The 26,899-nt window shown below is 38.6% G+C and overlaps 2 long non-coding RNA genes across 2 annotated transcripts in view; one reads left to right on the top strand and one right to left on the bottom strand.

The window, feature by feature from the left end:
- The first annotated feature begins 1,363 nt into the window (after positions 1-1,363).
- Positions 1,364-10,455, top strand: LOC116527504. The gene is made up of 5 exons (XR_004258585.1): positions 1,364-1,497; positions 2,793-2,852; positions 4,578-4,658; positions 9,565-9,600; positions 10,126-10,455. It is a non-coding gene; the product is annotated as an uncharacterized LOC116527504 (long non-coding RNA).
- LOC116527505 overlaps positions 6,346-26,899 on the bottom strand; it is a 24,164-nt gene continuing 3,610 nt past the window's right edge. The window contains exons 2-3 of the long non-coding RNA XR_004258586.1: positions 17,464-17,468; positions 6,346-6,357 (exon numbers count right to left, since the gene is read on the bottom strand). This is a non-coding gene — a long non-coding RNA (uncharacterized LOC116527505). The remainder of the gene's footprint in view (positions 6,358-17,463; positions 17,469-26,899) is intronic.

Below are 26,899 nucleotides of genomic sequence, written 5' to 3'. Positions count from 1 at the left end.
TGTGTGTGTGTGTGTGTGTGTGTGTGTGTGTGTGTGTGTGTGTGTGTGTGTGTGTATGTGGTATTTTTACTAGAGATGGGTTTCATCATGTTGGCCAGGCTAGTCTTGAACTCCTGATCTCAGGTGATTCATCCGCCTCATCCCCCCAAAGTGCTTGGATTACAGGCATGAACCATCATACCTGGATATAACAGGGTGTTAATAATAATATAGTATGAAAACCCTGGGAATTAGATGCCCCCTCCTTTCCCAGGATTTGTCATTATTGCTGTTTTATTGCTGTTCTGTTTGCCTTGACTAATTTTCTAAATTTTCTTTTTCATGTGTGGCCATGAACATCTCTTTTCTATTAGCTTAATTGCCTGCTAATGCATGGACAGAGACTTTTTTAATGTCTTGGACCAGTATTTCTCTAACCATTTCTTAAGGAGCTCTATTTGAATGGAGGCATGCCTTCAGTGATCTTAAAGTTTACACCTCTACCTTAGCATCCACTTCTGGCTTGCACAGAGCCTGAATTACTGTCAGAAGCCAGATTAGGGTCTTCTCCTTTTCTGTGTGTGGCCTGTTATATTCCCATTAATATATCAGAGAGCTTTTCAAAGCCCCCAGTGAATATCTCATTTTTCAGAGTTTTTAAAATTTATTGGCCAATCATATGTTTGCTCCACTTGGTGTTACTGCCTCATACTGCTACAGTAGTCAACAATTTCCCCTGATTATTTTAGACAATTTTTTATGATAGGAATTTCATCATTTAGGGAAATCTGAGTCAGTTCAAATAAAACAAGGCTTTGTTTTTTGGGAAATTGCCAGACAGGTCAAATAGTAGTAATTCTCTTGGGATGGGTCTTTAGGGAACAAAAGTTATTTTTTCCCTCTCAAGTGTGTGCTTGGATGCTGGATTTCTCAGCTGCCATAATTTGATGTTACTGATTATTAAGAATACCACAAAGATGCAAAGAGAGATATGGGATGATCAGTGGAATTATTTAGAGTCTTTTCTACTCAATTAAAACATCACAAATATCTCTGTTCTTACTGAAACTCATTTTCTTTTTTATTTAATTTCATTTTCTAAATTAACAAAAATAATTATACATCTTCATGAAGTACATAGTAATGTTTCAATACCTATGCAGTATGGTGAGCCAATCAGGGTAATTTGCATACCTATCAACTCAAACATACATCAGTTATTTGAACTAGAAACTTTCAATGTCCTTCTAGCTATTTGAAATTATATATTATTGTTAACTGTAGTCCTTCTATGGTATAGAATACATAAACTCATTCCTTCTATGTAGCCATAATTTTGTAACTGTTAACAAATCTCTCCCTGTGTCTCTCTTCTCATCCCAGATAATATTGTTTACATGTTTGTCCACTCCAAATCTCATGTTGAAAAGCAATCCCCAATACCAGAAGTGGGACCTAGTGGGAATTCTTTGAGTCATGGTGGCAGCTCTCTCATTAAAGTCTTGGTGACGAATCAAGGTAATGAATTTGCCCACTTTTGAAATTAAAAATAATTTTTGCTGTTGAAATGTTTCTGATCATTGAATTTTTACAAGTTTTGGTTAATAATTTTTACAGCTATGAAAAATGTGATTTTTGACAATATTTGCCAGGAATCTTATTACTTGCATTTGGAGTCAATTTTGGAGACTTTTATTCTATCATTCTGGACATACTGGTTTCTGGGATGTGTTTCTGGAGAAAGTCAAGTGTCTTTAAAGAATCTCTACTTTTAAAGGACATTGGTAGCTTCAGATAACATTCTCTCTAAACTATTAGCTCTTAGGTTATAGATTCATTTCAATATGCCTTTTTATTTAGATATTAAAGATATGTATGACTCCTTCATAGTAGGATTGAGAGATACTGATGATACAACTTGAACACATCAATATCTCATTGTCTGTTTTGGATAAATCATTCATCTAGTCTATAAATATTTTATTCTAATATATTTATGATACAATAATTTTCACTAACTACATTTCTTTTAAAATCTCTTAAAAGATATTTTTGGTTTGAATTTTGGCTTCTTTTTGGGAAAATGGTATCTAAAAATTATGTAAATTATACACTGTGTATGCTCTAAGAGAGTCCGGGAAAAAAAAAAAAAAAAAACAGCTCTAACCTTGATGAGTCATATAAGTATCTGGGGATATGCCTCTGCTTGTCTGCTTACTCTGGGTTCTGCATATTGGTGTCAGATTAAAGTCATTGTGTTCTACCTTACATCATGTAAAGTGAGAAATATTTATAGGTAATGCTATTGATTCTCAAGAAGCTTTACAAAACTGATATGGAAGCATTTCACTGCAATATTAAGTTAGAATGTTGTGTATGCAAATAGATGCCCAAAGAATGTATGTGTCACATGCTCATAATTAGTGAATTAATCTTTTCATAGCTGTTAAGGAAATCTCTAAATTTACCTTCAGGATTTTTGTTTGAAGAAGAATTGAAACAAGTTGAGAGCTGATAAAGTTTAAATTGATCAAATAAAATTCTGTACAAGTCAAAATATATGTAGAAAATAAGTAGATATAGAATAAGATATAGAATAATTACTTATATTATTTTACTACTAGTTATTTAAGATAAATACATTAGATCTGAAAGCTGTATCATATATTTAATGAAACACAAATTGTTTATATTATCTCTGATTTTTAACTGCAAACATTCATTTGTGTAAAACAGTCTTATGATAATACTTATTTTCCATTTTACCTTGAATTTTTACCTTATATTTCCATATTTTTTGTCTTATGTTTTAGAGTATTAAGGGAAATTTGAACAAGCTGTGAGTGATTCAGCTATTCTCCAAAGTGGCACAGGTAAAGTAATCATGTACAACTGACCTTTAAAATGTAATACTCCAGTGATTGCCAAAAGGCCAGTTCGATGTTTTACTGTGCTGCTGCACTTTCACATGCAATAATCAAGAGTTGACATTTATGAAACTGCTGATGCACTGTGGTGACACCCTGATATCTGAGGTGTTATATGATTCTATCTTTAACATAGTAATGGATATGTAAGTGTATTAGAGGATAATACTTGGGAACTTTGATCAAAAACTTTTATCACTTAGTTAACCAAGTATTTAAAAACATAAATATAACTTTATAGGTATTTGCTGTGAATACACAAATTCATATTCATTTTCTTCAAAGTGATCATTTAAATAAATCAGTAAGAAAAATAACGCATAAAGAAGGTTGAAAACAAATGTAAAATAGTTTTTAAAATTGAAAACTTTTAACATGATTTTTCACTTTCCCTCTGTATCATTAAATATAATGTTTATTTAGCAATAAACTTTCACAAGAAAGCAAATGGGAGATCTCCATGGGCTGTGAAAAAAAAAACACCTTACTGAAATATTTTTATCATTTTTATAAATTTCATCTAGAAAAATTATTTCTAATATGGTCTGAAATTTTAAATAATTGCAATAGAGGATAAGTGAATACTATTTTAATATACATATTTATTTTGTCTAAAATATCTAGATTTAGAACATTTTCATTCATCAAATACATGTGCATAGTTTTAATCATCCTGGTGAATATCTTCAAGCTAAAACTTACACAGAAGATAACTTCAGGAAATGCAACTTTATCTAGTATTTATATCTGCATTTAATGGGTTCTTCATAAATTAGAATATCTGTTTTCAATTATTTATATTATAAACATTTCTCTCATGTCTAATATTTGAGACACTTATAATTAATAGGAATCATATTTTCAATTGGAATATTCTTCTGGAATTTAACCAAATATGTATAGATTTAATCACATTTGTTGCTTTAAATGTACTTTCAAAAATACGCAAGATGACATTTTATTAAATTTAGTAAACAGTGAAATTTACTGATGTCATAGAAAATATTTGTGAACATTTAGTTTTCTTTCACTCTCTGTTCCAGAAATTGACCAGTTCAGACATATTTCTGAAGAGATACCTACATAAACACACTTGCAGATAAATATAGGCCCACTATCAACATCTCAAAACTGACATTTGGGCAGTTACCTACCACCACACACACATAGACATGCAGTACTCCAGAAAAGAAAAAAAAAATGTTTTATTCAAGATACATTGTTTTATCTTGACTCAATAGCTATCACTGGAATATTTCTATTTTGTCAAGTGATACTAGAGATACTCTCACCTACTATGTTCTTTGCTGAAATAGCTAAATATCTGGAAGAAAGTTTGCTGAAGTGGTGCCCAGCACTAGGGTATGCTTAAATTTAACCTGAGCATATTTTTGAAAATTAGTGTGTGACAGTTAACTTGATTGGTCTGAAGGATGCAAAGTATTGTTCATGGGTATGTCTGTGAGGGTGTTGCCAAATGGAATTAACATTTGAGTCAATGGACTTGGAAAGGCAGACCCACCCTTAATCTGGGTGGGCACAATATAATCAGCTGCCAGCATAGCCAGAATATAAAGCAGGCAGAAAAAATACGTTAAATGGCTGGACTGGCTTAGCCTTTATCTTTCTTCCATGCTGGATGTTTCCTGCCGTCAAACATTGGATTCCAAGTTCTTCAGCCTTGGGACTTGAACTGGATTCCTTGCTCCTCATCATGCATGCTGATTGCCTGTTGTGGGACCTTGTGTTCATGTAAGTTAATATTTCTTAAACTCTCTCATACATTTTATATATATATATACATATATATGTGTATATATGTGTATACACATATATGTGTGTGTATGTGTATACACATATATGTGTGTGTATGTGTATACACATATGTGTGTATATATGTGTATACACATGTGTGTATATATGTGTATACATATGTGTATATATGTGTATACATATATATATGTGTATATATGTGTATATATATATATGTATATATAAAGTTCTGTCCCTCTAGAGAACACTGACTAATACAAAGTGCCAGCTGATAATTTTTACTGAATACCTGTTTTGTCCAAATTGTGCTGTATTTGTTGAGACAAATTGATAAAGAGAGGAAAGGAAACTTAGTAGATGTATGAAATGGCTTGTGTATTAGTGCCTTCTCACACTGCTATGAGGAAATACCTATAATTGGGTAATTTACAAAGAAAAGAGGTTTAATTAACTCACAGTTTTGCATAACTAGAGAGGCCACAGGAAACTTACTTACAATCATGGCAAAAGGCCTCTCTTCACAGGACAGTGGAAGAGAGAATAAGTGCTAGCAGGTCAAATGCCAGATACTTATAAAACAATCATATCTCATGAGAATTCACTTACTTATTGAAGCAAAAGTATCCTCCACAGAGTGGTTGTGGGCTCAATCAAGCAGCTCAAGAGCCATGGATATAGTATGCCTTGGGGTTTTATTGGACTAAAAGAATTTGGTAACATTTTTAGGTATCCTTTTGAGGCCTCTAATTGGTTGGGTTGCACCCTATGCAAATGAAGACTTGGCCCATGACCAATCAGAGGCTGATGTTTTATTTTCAGTTTAATTCCAAAAAGCCATAGGTTGGCCTTAGGCTCCCTGTCTCGAAATCTTTATGAGAGGAAGAGGAACCAATGATCTTTTTTAAAATTTATTAAGTTCTGGGATACATCTGCAGAATGTGCACATTTGTTACATAGGTATACATGTTGCATGATGGTTTGCTGCACCTATAAACCCAGCATCTAGGTTTTAAGCCCCACATGCATTAGGTATTTGTCCTAATGGCATTTCTTCTGTAATTGCTTCATCCTGATTGGAATGCCATCCCTAGTTTGGGACCATGAAACTCTTGTGGAGTATGGAACTGTTGCCCTGTTCTGTGTAGTAAACCCAGGGGGACTTCTCCATGGTTGGGCCTAACATAATTGTCTGGAACTGGCTGGTAGCTCTGCTGCATGATTATTTGGAGCTTAATAATCTCGGGTGAGAAGAAACAAATCTAGTTAAAAGATTTAAAAAACATGATCCAAACATCAATAGAAGTATAATTACTAACAATGGGCCGGCTAAGGGAAGAAGCCATGAAACCCAACTTAGTGCCCTTGACCAGAAGCCCCATGACTCAGACAATTATTGTTGCATTTTAGAGGCCTAGTCAGCTGATTTTTGGGCCTCATCCTTTACTAATTCTGATTGGTTGACATAAAAATTGCATTCTTCCTCTAGGAAAATACATAAACCACTTTTTTTTCAGCTAGGAGATCCAGTCTCCTTCTATTTGTAAAGCTACTGCTGCCAAGAGATCAACTTTTTGTAAGGTGATATTAATACTTTGAGTATTGTCTTCCAAGCTGTCTGAAAGATCCTTGCACAAATGTTAATAGGATAGGCAGGTTGCAAGCCTGGTAACTCCCATTCCTACACCTGCTATTATTCCTAGCTCTACCAAATGGGAGTTTTCCTTGTATGGTTTATTTGTGCCTGGTAGTTGCAGTTAAAGGTATAATGAGAGACTGCTTACTGGGAGCTATATTGATTTCAGGGGACTAAATGAGAATACAGGTTCCTGTCCAACAGGCTGGTAAGCATAAGTAGGAACTGGTCCCACACAGGAAAAAAGCTCCTTGTTTTTCAAGACAAAAATTGTTCTCTATGGTGAACATATGGGTTAGCTTGTTGTTTTTGCTTTTCCTAGTTGTTAAGGTTCCTGCTAAAGTAGCCCTAGTTAAAGGCTGAAAACACTTTGGGAAGTATCCTGAGTTGCCTCAGTGGTCTTGTTTTTTCAGTAAAGGCAGTTAAGCTCAGTGTCCACCAGCAACCACCCAGAGTTCATTTTCTTACTGGGGAACCAAAAGTCAACTAGTTGTCTGAGGATTAGTACAGTCTTCCTAAGGAAAAATGTAATACAGCTAGTGGGTCTACTCTGACACTATTTAGACTGTACGTCCTTTAAAGTGCCCTCTACTAGGGGTCATTGCTGTAAAAACTACAGGTTTTCTTAATGAAGCAGTCTGCCTAGCTTACATGATCATGTGAGGGGTTAATCTCCAGGATGTAGTTGTATTGAGAACTTTTCAAGGTTCCTAGGAACTAACCAAAATTTTGGCTTTTTAAAGATACAAAGTGGCATGTGAAATTTTAATTCTGCATGCATTGATATTGGCCCCCAAATGATTTTGAGGGGATGCAACCCCAGAAAAGTTGTTTTGATAGTAATGAAGGTTTACTTTTTGTTTTGTAACCTTTGTCATTTCCATGATTTTGCAGTCATATAAGTCATCAAGTTTCCTTAAATTTAAGGGGGTTCCTCCCTTGTGGTTATGGTGATAGGTCATTTTTTTCAGGGACCCAAGATCAGACTGGGATTGGATGGCAGTATAAACAGTCCTTTGCCAAACTGGTGGTATTTAACAGTCTGTTAAAAGTTCTTAATAATTTTCCATAATTCATTCATTTCCAGTATATGCAGACCTTGGCAAATCGTTTCCTGTTATTTTGCTCATTGAACAGGAACTTTAGGGGTTGGATACCTATACTGTCAGGAATGATTGTTATAAAAATGAATTAAAATGTTTTGCCTAATTATCACAATGAAAGTGATTCCATCCATTCAGAAGAAGGCAATTAAACTATAAAAATATAAAAATAGCTACTATTATCCAGCTTAAAGTAACTATGCATCAAAGACCCCAAATAGAGTTGGTAGGCATTTACTTATATTTTGACTGTCTTTTAAACAGGTACTTCAGGGTCTTCCACACATTCACTGGAAACTGGACTTTACCCATGTGCCAGCTTGCAGAGGATAAAAGTTTTTGCTAGTATTAATGGACACCTTTACTGGCTGTGTCAAAACTTAACCTACCAGAACAGAGAATGCTAATGAAGTTACAAAGGTTATCTTAAAGGAGATAATCACCCAGTTTGGGTAACCCCAAAAACTCCAGAATGATAATGGTCCTTCTTAAGACTCAGAAGTGACTCAAGGGATTACTAAGGCTCTTGGAATCAAATAGTATTTAAATTCAGCACAGGGACCTCAATCATCTGGGAAAGCAGAAAGGACTATTCAGACTTTAAAATGGCATTAGCTAAGCTATATCAGGAAACATCAGAGACTTGGGTCAGCTTACTGCTCATAGCCCTCTTAAGGGTCTACAATTTTCCAAGAGCAAAAAGTAATATGAGTCCCTATAAAAAGCTATACGAGTTCATCTTTAACTAATGATCTCATTACTGATCCAGAAATTGCCAGTCTAACAGAATATCTAGTTAGCTTGGGACAGTTTCAGTAGATTTTGCAAGTTTGGAACTCTATGACTCTCCACACCAGGAAATAACCAGCAACCCAAGATCAGGCCAAGAGATAAAGCACTTGTTAAAACATAGAAAGGGTGGTCACCTGTTCAGCAACTACAACCCGAATAGAAGGGAGGTTTTTTGGTGGTGCTGGCCATGCCTTCCACAGCCAAAGTACTAGGATTAGATAGTTGGATCCATTTTTCCAGGGTTAAGTCTGCAGTATCTGAAGTCTGAGATCTGAAACACAGAGCTTCCACCTGATCCTATGCATGTGGCAACTGGAACCTACCCTTCTCCTGGGTAGATTCCCCTCCTCTGAACTGATTCTATTAGGTAGGGTATTTTGCTTCCTGGATTGTTGAATACACACACTGAGCAAGCTTGGCAGATCTGCTTAACTGCCAAAGCCAAGTTAGGCCCAATGAAAGGCATGTTTACAATAGCAAGAGTGGCCTCCTCCCCACATGGAAAAAGTTATGCAGGGTTTTTGTAACTTTTCATAGAGCTGTTAAAGGGAGATATACTTTTGATTCCTTATATCATCAGAATCCTCATTTTTGTCCTCCTTCTTTATTAACTGTTTTTTTCTGTGATGTGTGTTTAGGTTCTATTAGGGAATCATAGAAGGGAAGCAGTCCTAAGATTTGTTCAGATTGCACACTCAAAGCTGCTGCTTTGGCTTTCTTATTGTTCCCTTGTGCTATAGGGATTAAGTCCTTTGATGCCATGTATAATGGATCATGGCTACAGCCTCTGGCAAGTGTATTGCTTCCAATAGCTGTAGCATTTTAGACCCATGCTTTATGAGGAACATTTTCTAGTTAGCGGTCCCCTTACTTTCCAAAGGATTGGTAGGAGGAAAGGGCAGCAGTCCCAAACTCCTGGTTCAGTCTGGTTGAGGTTGTGGCCTTGCTTAGACCTCCCAAGAAAAACCTGCCTATGCTAGCCACACCCAGCCTTTCAGATCCCAACCTCCTGGGTTCAGAGATCCATGAGGCAAACTTCTTCCTGGCTCTTTCCTCTAAGATATTTCCTATACATGAGGCTATTATACCCTTCTTGCTATGACTTTGTGGCTCTTGGGGTGGTAGTCCAGGGACCCTTGACCATGGTGCCCACAGGCTTATGCCTGTAAGGACATCCTACAGTATAAATACACAAGGCCAGTTCTCTTAGTCCACTGTGCTAGGTTATGTCCTAAAGGAGCCAGAGTCTATTAGTGGGTTCTGGAGGCTATAGGACATTTTGGTTTTTGTCACCCAAAATTTCCCAATCCAATTGAATGGTGCAAGAATCCAATAACATAAAATTTGTCTTGCCTAGGACTGGCTCTTCTCCATCTGGAATACCATAATCAGAGTTAGTCCAGGGCTCAAGTAGTTAATTACAGGCCCCACAACCCTAGGGGCATATTCCTATGATGGAAAGTGGGGTGGGGGAGAAGGCACGGTCCAGAGGGCATTGTTCTGACCTCAGCCATGTGGCCAGCCATTACCTTCTTTAAGATTTATATACTTAGAGGCGCTTCTCAGGGAGTTTTCTCTCCTAGGGTAGTTTTATGGTCAGGCCTATGTTAATCGAACTCTTGATAGGGAATATTGGCACCCATTGCCCAAGCCTCACTGTCCTAGTTCAAGGACATGCTGGTACAAGGCCACTAAGCCTGGCAGTCCTTATGTCCTTAAGGTGGCCAAAAAGGATATTAGAAAGTGAGGGTGTGCCAATGACACCACCAAGAGTGATTAAACCCAGTACATGTGGGTACCCAAAAGATGATCTTTCATCTAGGACACAGGGAAAGGTGCTGTATAACTGGGGGATTCCCCTGAGCTAGAAGTTGCAAGGAATAACCAGGGATGAGGGCATTCCTGTGTTCAGTTTCAGATGGGTGCTACTCTTCCCAAGGCAAAATCACCCTTAAAGTATATCCTGGATAACTGGATATGACCCACAGTCTTTGAAGAAGAAGCAGCTCATTGTTTTCTGCCAAATAGCATGCCCACAATATGATCTGCTGAGTGGAGAAACCTGGCCTCCTGAGGGAAGTATCAATCATAACACCATTCTACAATTACATCTTTTCGGTAAGAGGGAAGATAAATGGATTGACGTCCCCTATGTACAAGTTTTCTTTTCTCTAAGGGATAATCCTCAGCTATGTAAGCCTTGTAACCTATGCCCTACTGGCCCCTCCTCAGGACTACCCCCATTTCCAGGATAGCCTATGGCTCCTCCCTCCACCGATACTGACCAGGTCTCTTCAGCTCCTATAATCCAAGAGGAGTCAGGGAAGGCTGAAATGGCCAAGGCACCTCAGGCTACTAGGATGCCCCAACTCTACCCGCCTACGGGCAGGAGGAGGAGAATTTGACCCAACCAAAGTACATGCTCCCTTTTCACTTTCTGACTTAAAACAAATCAAGCCAGACTTAGGGAAAATTTCAGATGACCTGGACAAGTACACAGATGTTCTGCAGGGCCTGGGTCAGTCCTTTGAATTGGATTGGAAAGATATGTTACTGCTTACTCAGACCCTAACCAGTAATGAGAGAGAGGCTGCTCTAGTAGCAGCTCAAGAGTTTGGGAACACCTGGTACTTTAGTCAAGCACATGACCAAATGCTGCCAGAGGAAAAGGATAGACTCCCTACAGGTAGACAGGTAGTCCCTAGAATGGACCTCCACTGGGATCCTGACTCATGAATGTAGGGACCGGAGTCGTAGGCACCTATTGACCTACATATTTGAGGGATTAAGATGAACAAGGCAAAATCCCAGAACTATGCAATGTTATCCACCATAACTCAGGGGAAGGAAGAAAACCCAACAGCCTTCCTTGAGTGGTTAAGGGAGGCCTTAAGAAAGTATATGCCCCTGTCACCAGACTCCATGGAGGGTCAGCTAACACTAAAAACAAACTTATTATGCAATTATTAGTGGACATTAGAAGGAAGCTCCAGAAGTTAGCCCTGGGGCCAGAACAGAGTCTAGAATCATTACTAAATCTAGCAACCTTAGTGTTCTATAATAGAGACCAGGAGGAACAGGCTGAAAGAGACAGGAGGGACAACAAAAAGGCCACAGCCTTAGTCATGGCCTTCAGGCAGGTAGACCTAAGAAACTTGGAAAAGGGAAAGGCTTGGGTTAGCCACCAGTCTGGTAGAGCTTGCTACCACAGCAGCCTACCTGGACACTTTAAGAAAGATTGTCCCAAGAGGAATGGACCACCTCCTCATCCTTGCTCAATGTGCCAAAGGGATCACTGGAAGGCACACTGTCCCAGGAGATGAGGGTTCCCAGGGCCTTAGGTAGCTAACCAGATGACCCAACAGCAGGACTGAGGGTGCCCGGGGCAAGCACCTGCACAAGCCATCACCCTCACTCAGCCACGGGTAAAGCTAACCATAGAGGGCCAGGAGGTCAATCTTCTAGACACTGGTGCAGCCTTCTCAGTTTTGCTTTCCTTTCCTAGACAGTTGTCCTCAAAGCCTGTAACTATCCAAGGAGTCCTAGGACAAGCTGCGTCCCCATATTTCTCCCAGCCCCTAGGCTATAACTGGGGACATGCGCTCTTCTCCCATGCCTTCCTCATCATGCAAGAAAGTTCCATTCCCTTACTAGGGCAGGACTTGTTAGCTAGAGCAGGAACCATTATCTATATGAATGTCAGAGAGGAAATCTCTCTCTGCTACCCATTATTGGAAGAAAGGATTAATCCTGAGGTTTGGGCAATGGGGGACAATTTGAATAAAGCTAAAAGATCCCACCTCTTTTCCTAAAAGACAGTACCCCCCCTAAGACCGGAAACCAAAAAGGGGCTACAGGATATTGTAAAGAACTTAAAAGCTCAGGGTCTAGTGAGTTTCTGTAACAGCCCTTGTAATATTCCAATTTTAGTAGTACAAAAACCTAATGGACAATGGAGGCTGGTGCAAGATCTCAGGCTTATTAATGAAGCTGTGATCGCTTTATACCCAGCTGTACCCAACCCATACACCTTGCTCTCTCACATACCAGGAGAGTCACAATGGTTTACAGTCCTGGACCTTAAGAATTCTTTTTACTGTGTTCCATTACATCCTGACTCCCAGTTTCCGTTTTCCTTTGAGACGCTTTAGACCAGAATTCTCAGTTCACCTGAACATTGTTACCGCAGGGCTTTTGAGAAAGTGCCCACATCTTTGACCACGCTCTAGCTCAGGATCATAGTAAATTTTCCCATTCTAGTACCCTGGTTCTTCAATATATGGATAACTTACTTTAAACTGCTAACTCAGAAGCCCAGTGTCAGCAGGCTACCCAGGACCTCCTAAAATTTCTAGCCACCTGTGAATATAAGGTTTCCAAATAATAGCCCACCTTTGCAGACAAGAGGTAAAATACCTAGGGCTTGTCTCTTCTAAGGGCACTCGGGCCTTTGGTGGAGACCATCTGCAACCCATACAAGCCTTCCCCCATCCAAAAACCTTAAAACAGTTGTGGGGATTCTTAGGAATAACTGGTTTCTGCCGATTGTGGATTCTCAGATATTCTGAAATAGCCAAACCCCTATACACTCTGATTAAGGAAATTCAAAAAGCTACCACCCCTCTAAAACAATGGGACCATATAGCCGAGGCAGCCTTTCAGACCCTGAAGCAGGCACTACTGCAGACTCCATCTTTAAGCCTTCCTACAAGGAACAACTTTTCCCTAAATGTTATGGAAAAGTCAGGAGTGGCACTGGAGGTTCTCAGCTAGACTCGGGGGACTATGTCACAACCGGTGGCATACCTAAGTAAGGGAATTCATGCAGTAGCAAAAGGTTGGCCACACTGCTTGCGGATTATAGCTGCAGTAGCTATATTCATCTCAGAAGCTGTTAAAATAGTGCAGGGAAAAGATCTAACTGTATGGACTTTACATGTTGTAGCTAGAATTCTGGCCTCTAAAGGCTTATGGCTGTCCGACAACTGCTTACACAAATATCAGGTCCTAATTCTCAAAAGGACTGTACTTCAGCTGTGCCCATGTGCAGCCCTCAATCCAGCTACTTTTTTTTCCTGAGGAAGGGGCAGACAGAGAACATACTGTCAGCAGCTTATACTCCAGAACTATATGGCTCAGAAAGATCTCTTAGAAACTCCTCTAGCCAATCCTGACCTTAACCTATACACTGATAGAAGTTCATTTATGGAAAATAAAATTCAGAAGGCAGGATATACAGTAGTCAGTGATCAAACAGTTCTTCAAAGTAATTCCTTTCCTCCTGGAACTAGTGCCCAACTGGCAGAACTAGTAACCCTCACTTGAGCTCTAAAATTAGGAAAAGGAAAGAGAATAAACATATACAGATTCCAAATATGCCTACCTGGTTCTCCATGTTCATGCAGCCATATGGAAGGAAAGAGAGTTTCTAATCTCAGCAGGAACTCCCATTAAATATCATAAGGAAATTTTAGAATTATTACAAGCTGTCCAAGAACCCAAAGAGGTAGCAGTCTTCCGTTGCCGAGGTCACTGGAAAGGAGATGAGAAGGAAGCATAAGTCTCAGGGATATCAAGATCTGTTAGTATGTGTAGATACCTACACAGACTGGTTTGAGGCTTTCCCCTGTAGAACAGAAAAAGTCCAAGAGGTAATAAGAGTCCTGATTGATGAAATAATCCCTAGATTCAGACTCCCTCACTGTCTTCAAAGCAATAATGGCCCTGCCTTCAAAGATGCAGTGGCCCAAAGAATTTCCAAAGCATTAGGAATACAATATCATCTCCACTGTGCTTGGAGGCCTCAGAACTCAGGGAAAGTGGAGAAGATGAACGAAATTCTTAAAAGACACTTAAAGAAACTGGCACAGGAAATCCATCTCCCATGGCCTTCTCTATTACCAACAGTGCTCTTAAGGACTTGAAACTCTCCTCATAAAATAGGACTCAGACCCTATCAGATGCTTTATAAATTGTCCTTTCTTACCATCTTACTAATGATCTCATATTAGACAAGGAAACAGGAGATCTAATACAGGATATAAGCTCCTTGGCTAAGTACCAACAGGATCTTAGGACCTTAGCTGAAGGTCACCCTAAAAAGGGAAAGAAATCTTCTGCATTGGAGACCTAGTACTTGTTGAGTCTCTCCCCTCAGACACTCCCTCTCTAGGTCCATCTTGGGAAGCACGATTTTCAGTTATTCTGTCTACTGCAATGGCAGTTAAGGTGCATCTGACAATTATGTGCGTTGGGGTTGCTATTCTTGAGGAATACCTTTGTGGTGTTCTCTGTATTTCCTGGACTTGAAGGGTTGGCCTGCCTTGCTAGAATGGGAAGTTCTCCTGGATAATATCCTAAAGAGTGTTTTCCAGCTTGGATTCATTCTCTCCATCATATTCAGGTACGCCTATCAAACATAGATTAGGTCTTTTCACATCATCCCATATTTCTTGAAGGCTTTGCTCATTTCTTTTCACTTTTTTTTTTTCTATTTTTGCCTTCTCACTTTATTTCATTGAGTTGATCTTCAATCTCTGATATCCTTTCTTCTGTTTGGTCGATTTGGCTACTGAAACTTGTGCATGCTTCACGAAGTTCTCGTGTTGTTTTTCAGCTCCATCAATTCATTTATATTCTTTTGTAAGCTGTTTATTCTCATTAGAATTTTGTCAAACCTTTTTTCAAGGTTCTTAGTTTCTTTGCATTGGGTTAGAACATGTTCTTTTGGATCAGAGAACTTTGTTATTATCCACTTTCTGAAGCCTGTTTCTGTCAATTCATCAGACTCATTCTCCATCCAGCTTTGTTCCCTTGCTGGTGAGGAATTTTTATCCCTTGGAGGAGGAGAGGCATTCTGGTTTTGGGTGTTTTCATCCTTTTGTCCTGGTTTCTTCCCATCTTTGTGGATTTATCTATCTGTGGTCTTTGTAGTTGGTGCTTTTTGGATGGGAACTCTTAGTGGATGTCCTTTTTGTTAATGATGAAGTTATTTCTTTCCATTTTTTAGTTTTCCTTCTAGCTGTTAGGCTCCTCTGCTTTAGGACTGCTGGAGGTCAACTCCAGACCCTGCTTGCCTGGGGATCACCTGCAGCAGATGCAGAACAGTAAGGGTTGCTGCCAGTTTCTTATTCTGTTATCTTTGTCCCAAAAGGATACCTGCCAGATGTCAGCCTGAGCTCTCCTTTATGAGGTGTCTCTTTGGATATATGGGGATCGGGGAGCTGCTTGAGGAGACAGTCTGTCCCTTATAGGAGCTCAAGTATTGACGCCTGAGCTCCATTGTTCCTCTCAGAACTGCTGGGCAGGTACATTTAAGTCTGCTGCTGTGGAGCTCACAATTCCTTTTTTCCCAGGTTCTCTGTACTGTGAAGATAGAGCTTTATATATAAGTTCCTGATGTGCTTCTGCCTTTTTTCAGAGATACCCTGCCCAATAAGGAGGCAGCCTAGTCACAATCTGGTAGCAAAGGTGTTGCTGAGCTGCTGTGTGAACTTGCTTGAGGTTTATAGAGGTATAGTTAGGACTGCCTCAGTAGTGGAGGACTGCCTCGATAATGGCAGACACCTTTCCTCCCATAGAGCTGGACCATCCTGGGTCTAGCTGTGCTTGCTGTGAAACTCTAAATCCAGGGCATTTCTGATTGCTGGTCTTTGTAGGGGTGGGACCCACCAAGCCACATTACCTGGCCCCCTGTTTCAGTCCTCTCTTTTTCAGTTGAATGGGTGACTCTGTCTCCCAGGCATTCCAGGAGCAAGTTGAAATGATGCCCAGATTTGTGTGAGTTTTGTGTGAAGACCCACTGCACTGGCTGAAACAGCCATGCTGGAGACTCATGGCACTTTTCCACCTGGGAATCTCCTGGTCTGTGGGCAGTAAAAATTTGTTTGGAAATGTGATCACTCACCCTCTGCGTTTTCACTGGGAACTGCACTCCAGAGCTGTTCCTATTTGGCCACTTTTGAGGCAGAACCAGGAAAAAAGGTTTAATGAAGTCTGCAATGTCAAGAATGGGAGTTTGGTTAAGAGCCTCTTTTAACTTGGCAAATGTTCCCCTCATAATTAGGACCCACTCCATTGACTCATATTCTGTCCCCCATGTTGCTTTATAAAGGGACTTTTGCTATAAGCTTCAAATTTGGACACATATTAAGCAAAACTTGGCCATTTCCAAAAAGAGAACAAAGCTTTTGCTTGGTGCTGGGGTCTCCTAAGCCACATATGTCTTGTACTCATTCTGGAGTTATTTACCAGGTCCTGGGTGTCCAAATATAGCCCAAATATTGGACAAGTTTGAGGGTGATTTCCAGCTAGTTTTTGAACACTTTGTTTACCCTATGTGCCAGGAAATTCAAGGACCTAATAGTAACTTCATCAGACGCCTCCTAGGTTGGGCTACACACAAAAAAGTTATCTACATACTGGAGTGTACTCCTGTTTTCCAATTGTATAGCCTTCAGATATGTTTCTAAGGCTCAGGCAAAAATTTTAAAAAGGGAGCAATTTTGAAAGCCCTGAGGGAGTACTGTCCAGGGGTATTGTGGGTTTTCTCTCCTATTAGAATCTTCCCATTCAAAAGCAAAAAGGTATTGAGATTCTAGGGCCAGAAGGATAGAAAACAAAGGATCTTTTAAGTCTAGGAATGAGAACTATTCTGTGCTCCCTGACACTTGAGTTAAAAGAGTACATGGATCTGCCACTAATGAGTGGACTGGGATCATGGCTTCATTAACTTCCCTGAAATCTTATACCAAGTGATATTTCCCAGAAGGCATTAAAATGGGGTATTACATTACAGGGAGAATTGCAAGTCTTTAGAAATCCATAGGCAAGCAATTTCTTAAATACAGAAGCTAGGACCCTTCTCACTTCCAGTTTAGTTGGGTATCGTTTTCAGCCTGAAAAGAATTGGTGTCTTTAAGTATGTTGACTGGTACTGCTGTTTTAGCTTTTTCAGGTATCCCAGGATACAATGCTAGCTGGTTGACATAGTCCGGAGCATTCCCTGTATCATTGGCCACTAGCAATCTTGCCAGGTGGCGCTTAAGCTGTACCAGTGTCCATACTTATTCTGTGCAGGGATCTTGGTACAGGGGGATCCTCTCCATTCCACACCAAAGTAGATCTTCAGGTCTCTGGAGTACCTGCTACCCTAGATTAGCAGTTTGAACTGCCCAAAGCTTCCTGTGAAGAAATCTTAGTGCAGAAGTGTTCATTCCACTACATGCCTAAGCAGATCACCAGGTATTTGGAGTACTCAATCTCCTGAATTAGGAGTTTAGGTTGCCCCAGTATCCATGTAGTGAGCTTGGAGCTAAAAGAGTTTCACATCTTCACACCTAGGCATAACCCTGAGTGCATGGTGGCCACCCATTGATTCTCCGTTAGTGCTGGTGCTTGTGCCTGCCATTGGGGGACCTGTAGGTCAGGTCCTACCCATCATGGTCCCCACCCATCCAGTGCTTAGCAGGGAGATCAGACCACTGTAAATTACATACATCAGCCCATTTTCTGAGGCAACAAAGAGCTTTGGTGAGTAACGGAGTATCAAGGATATAACCACACATGGGTTATAGCAGGCTCTACTGGCTATAGTACCATCTACTGGCTTGTTGGTTGAACAGCAAAGCCAATATAAAACCTACCAAAAGACGTGGATAGGGGTATACTGTAGAAACAAAGACAAAAGACCCTACCCAGTATTCTCTATCAAATAGAGAAGAAGGGAAAGGGAAAGAGAAATATATATTTTAAATGGTATTATAGGGGAAAAGACAAAAAGAAAAATTTCTACCTGCACAAAATAATTTTGTTTTCAAAAATTTAGAAGTGCATGCACCTCCAGATAAGAAGGAACCAGGGGAAAAATTCTAGCATCATAAAAAGTCTTAATGTATGAAACTATGAAAGGAACACACTAGGTCTCCAGCAATGGTCTCTAACTAACATGGAAACTCATAAATGACAAAGAATTCAAAGCAAGGATTGTAAGGAAGTTCAATGAAATTCACAACAAGGTTGAAAATTAACACACATAAATTTCTTTTAAAAATCCAGGAAATGAAGGAAGAGATAAATGTTGTAAAAGGAAATCAAGTAGAGGTAGAGCTTCTTAAATTAAAAAACTCACTTAAGAAATTTTAAAATACAATGGAAAACTTTCTCAATAGATTCGATCCAACAGAAGAAAGAATTTCAGAGCTTGAACACTAGTCTCTTGAAATAACCTAGGTAGAAAAAAATAAGAAAAAAAAAACATTAAAAAACAAAGTATTTATGAGATATGAAATTATGTAAAGTTGTCAAATCTACAATTTGTTGACATTCCTGAGAGAGAAGCATAAAAGTAATAATCTGGAAAACATACTTGAGGAAATAATCCAAGAAAATTTTGCTGATCTTGCTAGAGAAGTAAATATCTAGATATAAGAAATCCAGAGAACAGCTGTGAGGTTCAATTCAAAATGAATATTACCAAGGCATATAGTCACCAGATTATTCAAGGTCATTGCTAAAGAAAAAATCTTAAAGGCAGCTAGAGAAAGAGGTCAGATTACATGCAAAGGGAATCCCATCAGACTAACAGACTTCTCAGCAGAAAGCTTTCAAACCATAAGAGATGGGTGGCCCATTTCTCTTTTAAGCATTCTTAAAGAAGATAAGTTTTATTTATGTCCCTGCAAAGAATGAAACTTATTTCTTTAAGAATACTTAAAAGAGAAATGGGCCACATATCTCTTGTAGTTTGAAAGCTTTCTCCTGAGAAGTCTGCTGTTTATTCCTATGTAACAATCCTGCAACATCTGCATATGTACCCTAGAACTTAAAATAAAATTTAAAAAAAGAAAATAAGTTTCAACCTAGAATTTGACATCTCACCAAAGTAAGCTTCACTAGCAAAGAAATAAAAGCTTTTCCGGGCAAATAAACACTAAAGAAATTTGTTACCCCTAGTCCAGTCATTATAAGATATTCTTAAGGGAGTCCTAAACATGAAAGAATGATACTTGATACCACACAAACACAAAAGTACACAGCCCACAGAACTTTTAAAGCAACCACATGATAAAAACTGCGAAGCAAACAACTGTATGATAGATTTAAAACCTCACATATTAATATTACTTTGGAATGTAAAAGGTCTAAATGCCCCCACTGAAAAGGTAAAAGAGTAGCAAGTGGAAAAACAGGATACATCCGTTTCCAATTGTTAAGACACCTATCTCACACATAATGACAACAAACCCATAGACTCAAAATAAATGTTTGGAAAAAGATCTATTGTGAAAACAGAAAATTATAATATTCAGGGGTTCCCAGGCTTACATTTGATAAAACAGACTTTAACCCAGCAACAGTACAAAAAGACACAGAAGGGCACTACAAAATGTAAAGTATTCAATTTAACAAGATTTAACTATTTAAAATATATAATAGTGAAGAACTTCAACATCTCATTGTGAGCATTAGACAGATCATAAAGACCAAAAACTAGGAAAGAAGTTCTGAACTTTATACAACACTTAATCAGTTGGATATAACAGACATCTGCAGAATACTCCACCTATCAAAGAATATACATTCTTTTCATTTACACAGGAAACACACTATAAGATTAACCACCTGCTTGGTCATAAAACAAACTCCAGTAAATTAAAAAACAAAAAAATCATACCAACCATATTTTCAGACCACAGAATAAAAATGGAATTAAATAAAAAGATCTCTCAAAACCGTACAATTACATTAAATTTAGGCAGCTTGTTCCTGATCGACTTTGGAGTAAACAATAAAATTGGACATACATAAAAAATATTTAAAATAAATAAAAACAGAGCACAGCAAGATCCCTGGAATGCGGCAAAATTACTGTTAAGAGAACAGTTCATAGTGCCAAAAACCTGCCACAAAAAGTTAGAAAAATCTAAAATTAATGATCTAATATTACACCTAGAGGACCAAGTAAAACCAGAACAAACTAACTTCACAGCTAGCAGGAAAAGAAATAGCTAAAATCAGAGCAGAACAAAATAAAATTAACCCTCCCAAAATTGATACAAAGAATGAATCAAACCAGAAGTTCTTTATCTGACAAAAATAAACCAGACTCTAGACCACTAGTTAGATTAACAACAAAAAGAGAGAGTGTAACCAAATAAGTACAACCAAAAATGACAAAGGTAGCATTAAAACCTATCCCAGAGACATACAAAAGGGCCTCAGAGACTATTATTAACACCTCTGCACATGCAATGTAGAAAATCTAGAGAAAATGGATAAATTCCTAGAAACAAACAATCTCCCAAGATTGAATCAGTAAAACTCGAAACCCTAAATACAGACTAGTATCAAGTAAAACTGAATCAGTTTAAAAAATAAAAAACAACCAAAAAACTCCCTGGACAAGATCAGTTCATAGCTGAATTCTGCCAGATGTGCAAAGAATCTGATACCAATTTTACTGAAACTACTCTAGAAAATTGAGGAAGAAAGACTTCCTGAACTCACTCTATGAAGCTAGCTTCACTGTGATACCAAAACATGTCAAAGACATAACAAGAAAAGCAAACTGCAGGCAAATAACTCTCATGAGCACAGATGTAAAAATCCTCCAGGAAATATTGCAAACTGAATCTGACAGCAAATTAAAAAGTTAACTTGCCATAATAAAGTAAGCTTTATTCCTGGGATGCAAGGTTGGTTCAACATACACACATCAATAAATCTGATGAACCACATAAACAGAATTAAAAACAAATATTATATAACCATCTCAATAGACATGGCAAAGCTTTCAAAAGAATCTAACATCCCTTCATGATACAAACCTTCAAGAAAGTAGACTTTGAAGAAAGATACCTCAAAATGGTAAGAGCCATGTATGACAAGCAAAGAGCCAACATCATAATTATCAGGAAAGACAGGAAAAATTCCCTTCAAAAACTAGTACAAGGAAGATTCTCTTAGCCAGTCTTATTCAACATAGTGCTGCAAGTGATCTCTGGAGCAATCAGGCATGAGCTAGAAGGCATTTAAATAAGTAAAGAAGTCAAATTATCTATCCTCATAGAGGATATAATCTTATACCTAGAAAACCCCCAAGCCTCCAATGATAGGCTTCCTGGAACTGATAAATGGCTTAAGTAAAGTTTCAGGACAAAAAAATCTATGTACAAAAATCAACATTTTTGTACACCAATAACATTCAAGCTGAGAGACAAATCTAGAATGCAATTCCATTTAAAATAGCCACAAAAAGTAAAATACCTAGGAATACATCTAACAAAGGAGGTAAAACATGTCTATGAGAACAATAAAACACTGCTACTACAAGAAATAATAGATACAAACAAAAGAAAAAACATTCCATGCAGATTGTTAGAACTGAAGTAGTTAAAATAGCCATACTGCTCAACGCAAATCACAGATTTAATGCTATTCCTATTAAATTACCAATTTTGTTTTTCACAGAACTAGAAAAATCTATCCTAAAATTCACCTGGAAACAGAAAAGAGTTCAAATAATCAAGACAATCCTAAGCAAAAAACAATGAAGTGGCCGGGCATGGTGGCTCACGCCTATAATCCCAGCACTTTGGGAGGCTGAGGCGGGTGGGTCATGAGATCAAGAGATCAAGACCATCCTGGTCAACATGGTGAAACCCCGTCTCTACTAAAAATATAAAAAATTAGCTGGGCATGGTGGTGCATGCCTGTAGTCCCAGTTACTTGGGAGGCTGAGGCAGGAGAATTGCTTGAACCCAGGAGGTGGAGGCTGCGGTGAGCCGAGATCAGGCCATTGCACTCCAGCCTGGGTAACAAGAGTGAAACTCCATCTCAAAAAAAAAAAAAAAAAAGAAAAAAGATGGAGATGTCAAATTACCTAACATCAAACTATACTATAAGGCTACAGTAATCAAAACAGCACAGTATTTGTACAAAAACAGACACATAGACTAAGGGAACAAAATAGAGAAGCCAGAAATAAAGCTGCACACATACAGCCATCTGACCTTCAACAAAGTCAATACAAATAAGAAACAAGGAGAGAACACTTTATTTAATAAATGGTTCTTGGATAGCTGGTTAACCATACGCAGAAGAATGAAAGTGGACCCCTATGTTTTACCATATACAAAAATTTACCCAAGATGGATTAAAGACTTAAATATGGGACAGAAAAGTACAGAACCTTAGAAGAAAACCTGTGAAATGCTATTCTGAACATAAGCCTTTGCAAAGTATTTATGACTGAGTCCTCAAAATCAATTAAACAAAAACAAAAATTGACAAGTATGACCTAATTAAACTAAAGAGCTTCTACACCACAAAATAACTATCAATAGAATAAACAGAAAACATGCAGAATGAGAGAAGATATTCACAATCTATATATCTGACAAAGGCCTAATCTTAGATAATTAAACCATTCAACAAGAAAATGACACAAATATTTTTTTTGTTTTTTTTTTTTAGACAGATTCTTGCCCTGTTGCCAGGCTGGAGTGCAGTCAGCTCACTACAACCTCCACCTCCCAGGTTCAAGCAATTCTCCTGCCTCAGCCTCCTGAGTAGCTGGGACTATAGGTGCACACCACCACACCCAGCTAATATTTTTGTATTTTCAGTAGAGACAGGGTTTCACCATATTGACCAGGATGGTCATAATCTCTTGACCTCCTGATCTGCCCACCTCAGTCCCCCAAACTGCTGGGAATACAGGCATGAGCCACTGTGCCTGGCAACAAATAATTTAAAAATGGGCAAATAACATGAATAGATACTTCTCAAAAGACATAGAAGTGACCAAAACAAACATGAAAAAGTGTTCCACAGCACTGATTATCAGAGATATATCAATCAAAATCACAATGAGATATCATCTCATACTAGTCAGAATGGCTATTATGAAAAAGTAAAAAAAAACAGCAGATGCTGGAGAGGCTGTGGGAAAAAAGGGAATGCTTATACACTGTTGATGGAAATGTGAATTAGTTCAAACACTATGGAAAGTCATTTTGAGATTTCTCAAAGAACTTAGAACTGTCATTTGACCCAGCAATTCCTTAACTTGTTTTATATCCAAAATAAAACACATTTTTCTACCAAAAAGACACATGCACTCACATGTCCTTTGCAGCATTATTCACAATAGCAAAGAAATGGAAACAAACTAAGTGCTTATAAGTGGAGACTGGATGAATAAAATTTGACACATATTCACCATTGAACACTACACAGGCATAAAAAAGAGAAAATAATGTCCTTTTCATCAACACAGATGCAGCTGAAAGTCATTATCCTGAGTGAATTAACTCAAACAGAAAAGCAAATACCACGTGTTCTCACTTAGAAGTAGGAGGTAAACATTGGGTATTCATGGACATTAAAATTGCAACAATAGAAACTGGGGCCTAATAGAGAAGGGGAGGGGTAAAAGTTGAAAACTATTGAGTACTAAGCTTCGTACCTGGGTGATGGTATTATTCATGCTTCAAATCTCAGTGTCATTTAATATACCCAGGTAACAAACCTGTCTTGTACACCCTGAATGTAAAATAAAATATAAAAACCCTTAAACATAGCACTCATGGTATTACTCAGTAATTCCACTTCCAGAAATCTGCCCACATATTATTATTATAAAAGTAATGTCTTTGTCTCCTCTACCAATCGAATGTTGAAGCCCTGAGCCTTAATGTGATGATATTTGGAGTTTTGGCCTTAGTTTATAATATTAAGGCTAACATGATTGAATTATGGCCTCAGAAGAAGATAAAGAGGCATCTCTTTCTTTTTCAGACTCTCTTTTTCTCTGCAAGTATACATGCAAGCACTGAAGAAAGGTCATATGAGGATATATCAAGAGGGTGACTCTCTGCCAGCCAGATAGATAGTGCTCATCAGAACCCAGCCATGCTGGCACTCCAATCTTTAAATTTCAGCTTGCAGAACTGTGAGAATATACAGTACGTTGCTAATTTTTAAGGAAATAGCTATGGTATTTTTGTTATGGCAGTATCAGCAGACTAAATGAAAACCTCTGTTCACAAAAAAAACTGTACATGAATATTTCTAGAGGCCTTATCAATAGTTACTAAAAACTGAAACCAGTCACACATCCCTCAACTGTGAAATGAATAAAAAAAATAATGGTAGATACAAATCTAAACAATGGAATATTCTTCTTCTACAAAAAGGAATGGAATATTGCTACATGTGACAATATAGCTGAATCTCAGAAAAAATTCAGACTCAAAAAGCTACACAATACAAGATTTTATTTATGTGACATTGTTTTAGAGTCATACTTTAGGAAGGGATAACAGGTCAATAAACGCAGAGTCTAGAGCAAGCTTATTCAGCCTATTGCCCTGGGCTGTATGGGGCCCAGGATGGGTTTGAATGCAGCCCAACAAAAATTTGTAAACTTTCTTAAAACATGAGGTTTTTTTTGTATGCTCATCAGCTATTGTTAGTGTATTAATGTGTGGCCCAAGACAATTCTTTTTCCAACAAAGCCAAAAGATTGGACACCCCTGGATTCTAGAAAAAAGTGAAGGGGTTGACTAAGAGGAGGCATGAGAAAGGATAGGATTGGAAGGAAACACCTCTTCTGTATCCTGATTTTGGTGGTAGCTATAAGACTACATACATTTGTTAAGGAAAAAAATCACAAACATTGGGTATTTTAAATTGTGACTTTTACTATATGTAATTTACTGCTTGATTTTCAAAATGGAAGAAATATATAGTCAGTACTTTATACAAATCCTAGCATGTGATTAAGTGCTCAGACAATATAACCTAATAAATAATCTTTATTGATTACATACAAACATATAAAAATTAGTAAAAATTTAAAAATAAATCAACCTCAAACAATTCTAATAAAAGCGTCTTTGGTGTCTTTTATTCTCTCTTCTAAACTTGTGTGAATCTAATCTCTAAAATTAAAAAATAATATTTCTCCAAGATGGCCAAATAGCAACAGCTCTAGAGTGCAGTTCCCAGCAAGAACAATGCAGAGTGTGAGTGATCACCACGTTTCCAAATGAGTTTTCACTGCCAACAGACCAGGAGATTTCTGGGCCCAAAAGCACCACAAGTTTCCAGCATGGCTCTTTCAGCCAGTGCTGTGGGTTTCCACATAAAAACTCATACAAATCTGGGTGGCCATTTCAACTGGTGCCTGGAACGCCTGAGAGACAGAGCTGCCCATTCCACTGAAAAAAAAAAAAAAAAAGGAGGGGGAGCTGAAACAGGGAACCAGGTGATCTGGCTCAGTGGGCCCCACACCTACAAAGACCAGTATCTGAAACGCTCTGGATTGAGAATTTCACAGCAAACGCAGTGGGACCCAGGCCTGTCCAGCTCAGTGGCAGGAAGGGCATCTGCCATTACCAAGGCAGTCCAACACTACTGAGGCAGTCCACCATTACCAAGGAAGTCCCCCATTACTGAGGCAGTCCACCATTACTGAGGCAGTCTGCCATTACTGAGGCAGACCATCATTACCGAGGCAGTTCTAACTGTACTTCTGTAAACAAAACCACAAGGAAGTTTACAGAGCAGCTGAGCAGAGCCCGTGGCAACTCAGCAATGCCTCTACTGGCAGACTGAGACTAGACTGACTACCTCCTTGCTGGGCAGGGCATCTCTGCAAAAAGGCAGCATCACATCAGTAACTTATAAATAAAGCCCCATCTTCCCAGGACAGAGCACCTGGGAAAAGAGGTGGTTATGAGTTCCACTGCAGCAGACTTAAACGTACCTGTCCAGGAGCTCTGAACAGAACAAGAGAGCTCCCAGCACAGCCCTCGAGCTCCTATAAGGGATAGACTCTCCTCAAGAAGCTCCCAGGCCCCCACATATCCAAAGAGACACCTCATAAGGAGAGCTCAGGCTGACATCTGGCAGGTACCCTTCTGGGATGAGGTTAACAGAAGAAACAACCAGCAGCAACCCTTACTGTTCTGCAGACCCCATGGGTGATCCTCAGGCAAGCAGGGTCTAGAGTTGACCTCTAGGAGTCCTTCAGCAGATGGGCCAGACTGTTAGAAGGAAAACTATGAAACAGAAAGAAATAGCTTCAATATCAATAAATAGGGTGTCCACTCAGAGATCCCATCCAAAAAGCACCAACTACAAAGACCACAGGTAGATAAATTCATGCAGATGGGAAGAAACCAGCACAAAAGGGAGGAATACACCAAAAACAAGAATGATTCTCCTCCTCCAAAGGATCACAACTCCTCACCAGCAAGGGAACAAAGCTGGATGGAGAATAAGTCTGATGAATTCACAGAAACAGACTTCAGAAGGTGGATAACCATGTTATAACCCAATTCAAAGAAACTAAGAACCTTGAAAAAAGGTTAGATGAAATGCTAACAAGTATAAACAGCTTAGAGAAGATTACAAATGAATTGATGGAGCTGAAAAACAACATGAGAACTTTGCGAAGCATACACAAGTTTGAATAGCCAAATTGACCAAGCAGAAGAAAGTATATCAGAGACTGAAGATCAACGCAATGAAATAAAATGAGAAGACAAGATTAGAGAAAAGAGTGAAGAGAAATTAACAAAGCGTTCAAGAAATACGGAGTTATGTGAAAAGACCTAATATAAGTTTGACAGGTGTATGTGACTGTGACAGGAAGAATAAATCCAGCTGGAAAGCACTCTTCA

This window comes from Sapajus apella, unplaced genomic scaffold, assembly GCF_009761245.1.
Source record: "Sapajus apella isolate SASKATOON/1434 unplaced genomic scaffold, GSC_monkey_1.0 scaffold55, whole genome shotgun sequence".
Taxonomy (NCBI): domain Eukaryota; kingdom Metazoa; phylum Chordata; class Mammalia; order Primates; family Cebidae; genus Sapajus; species Sapajus apella.
The sequence above is the reverse complement of the archived record's forward strand: the minus strand, read 5'-3'. Positions and strand labels throughout refer to the sequence as shown.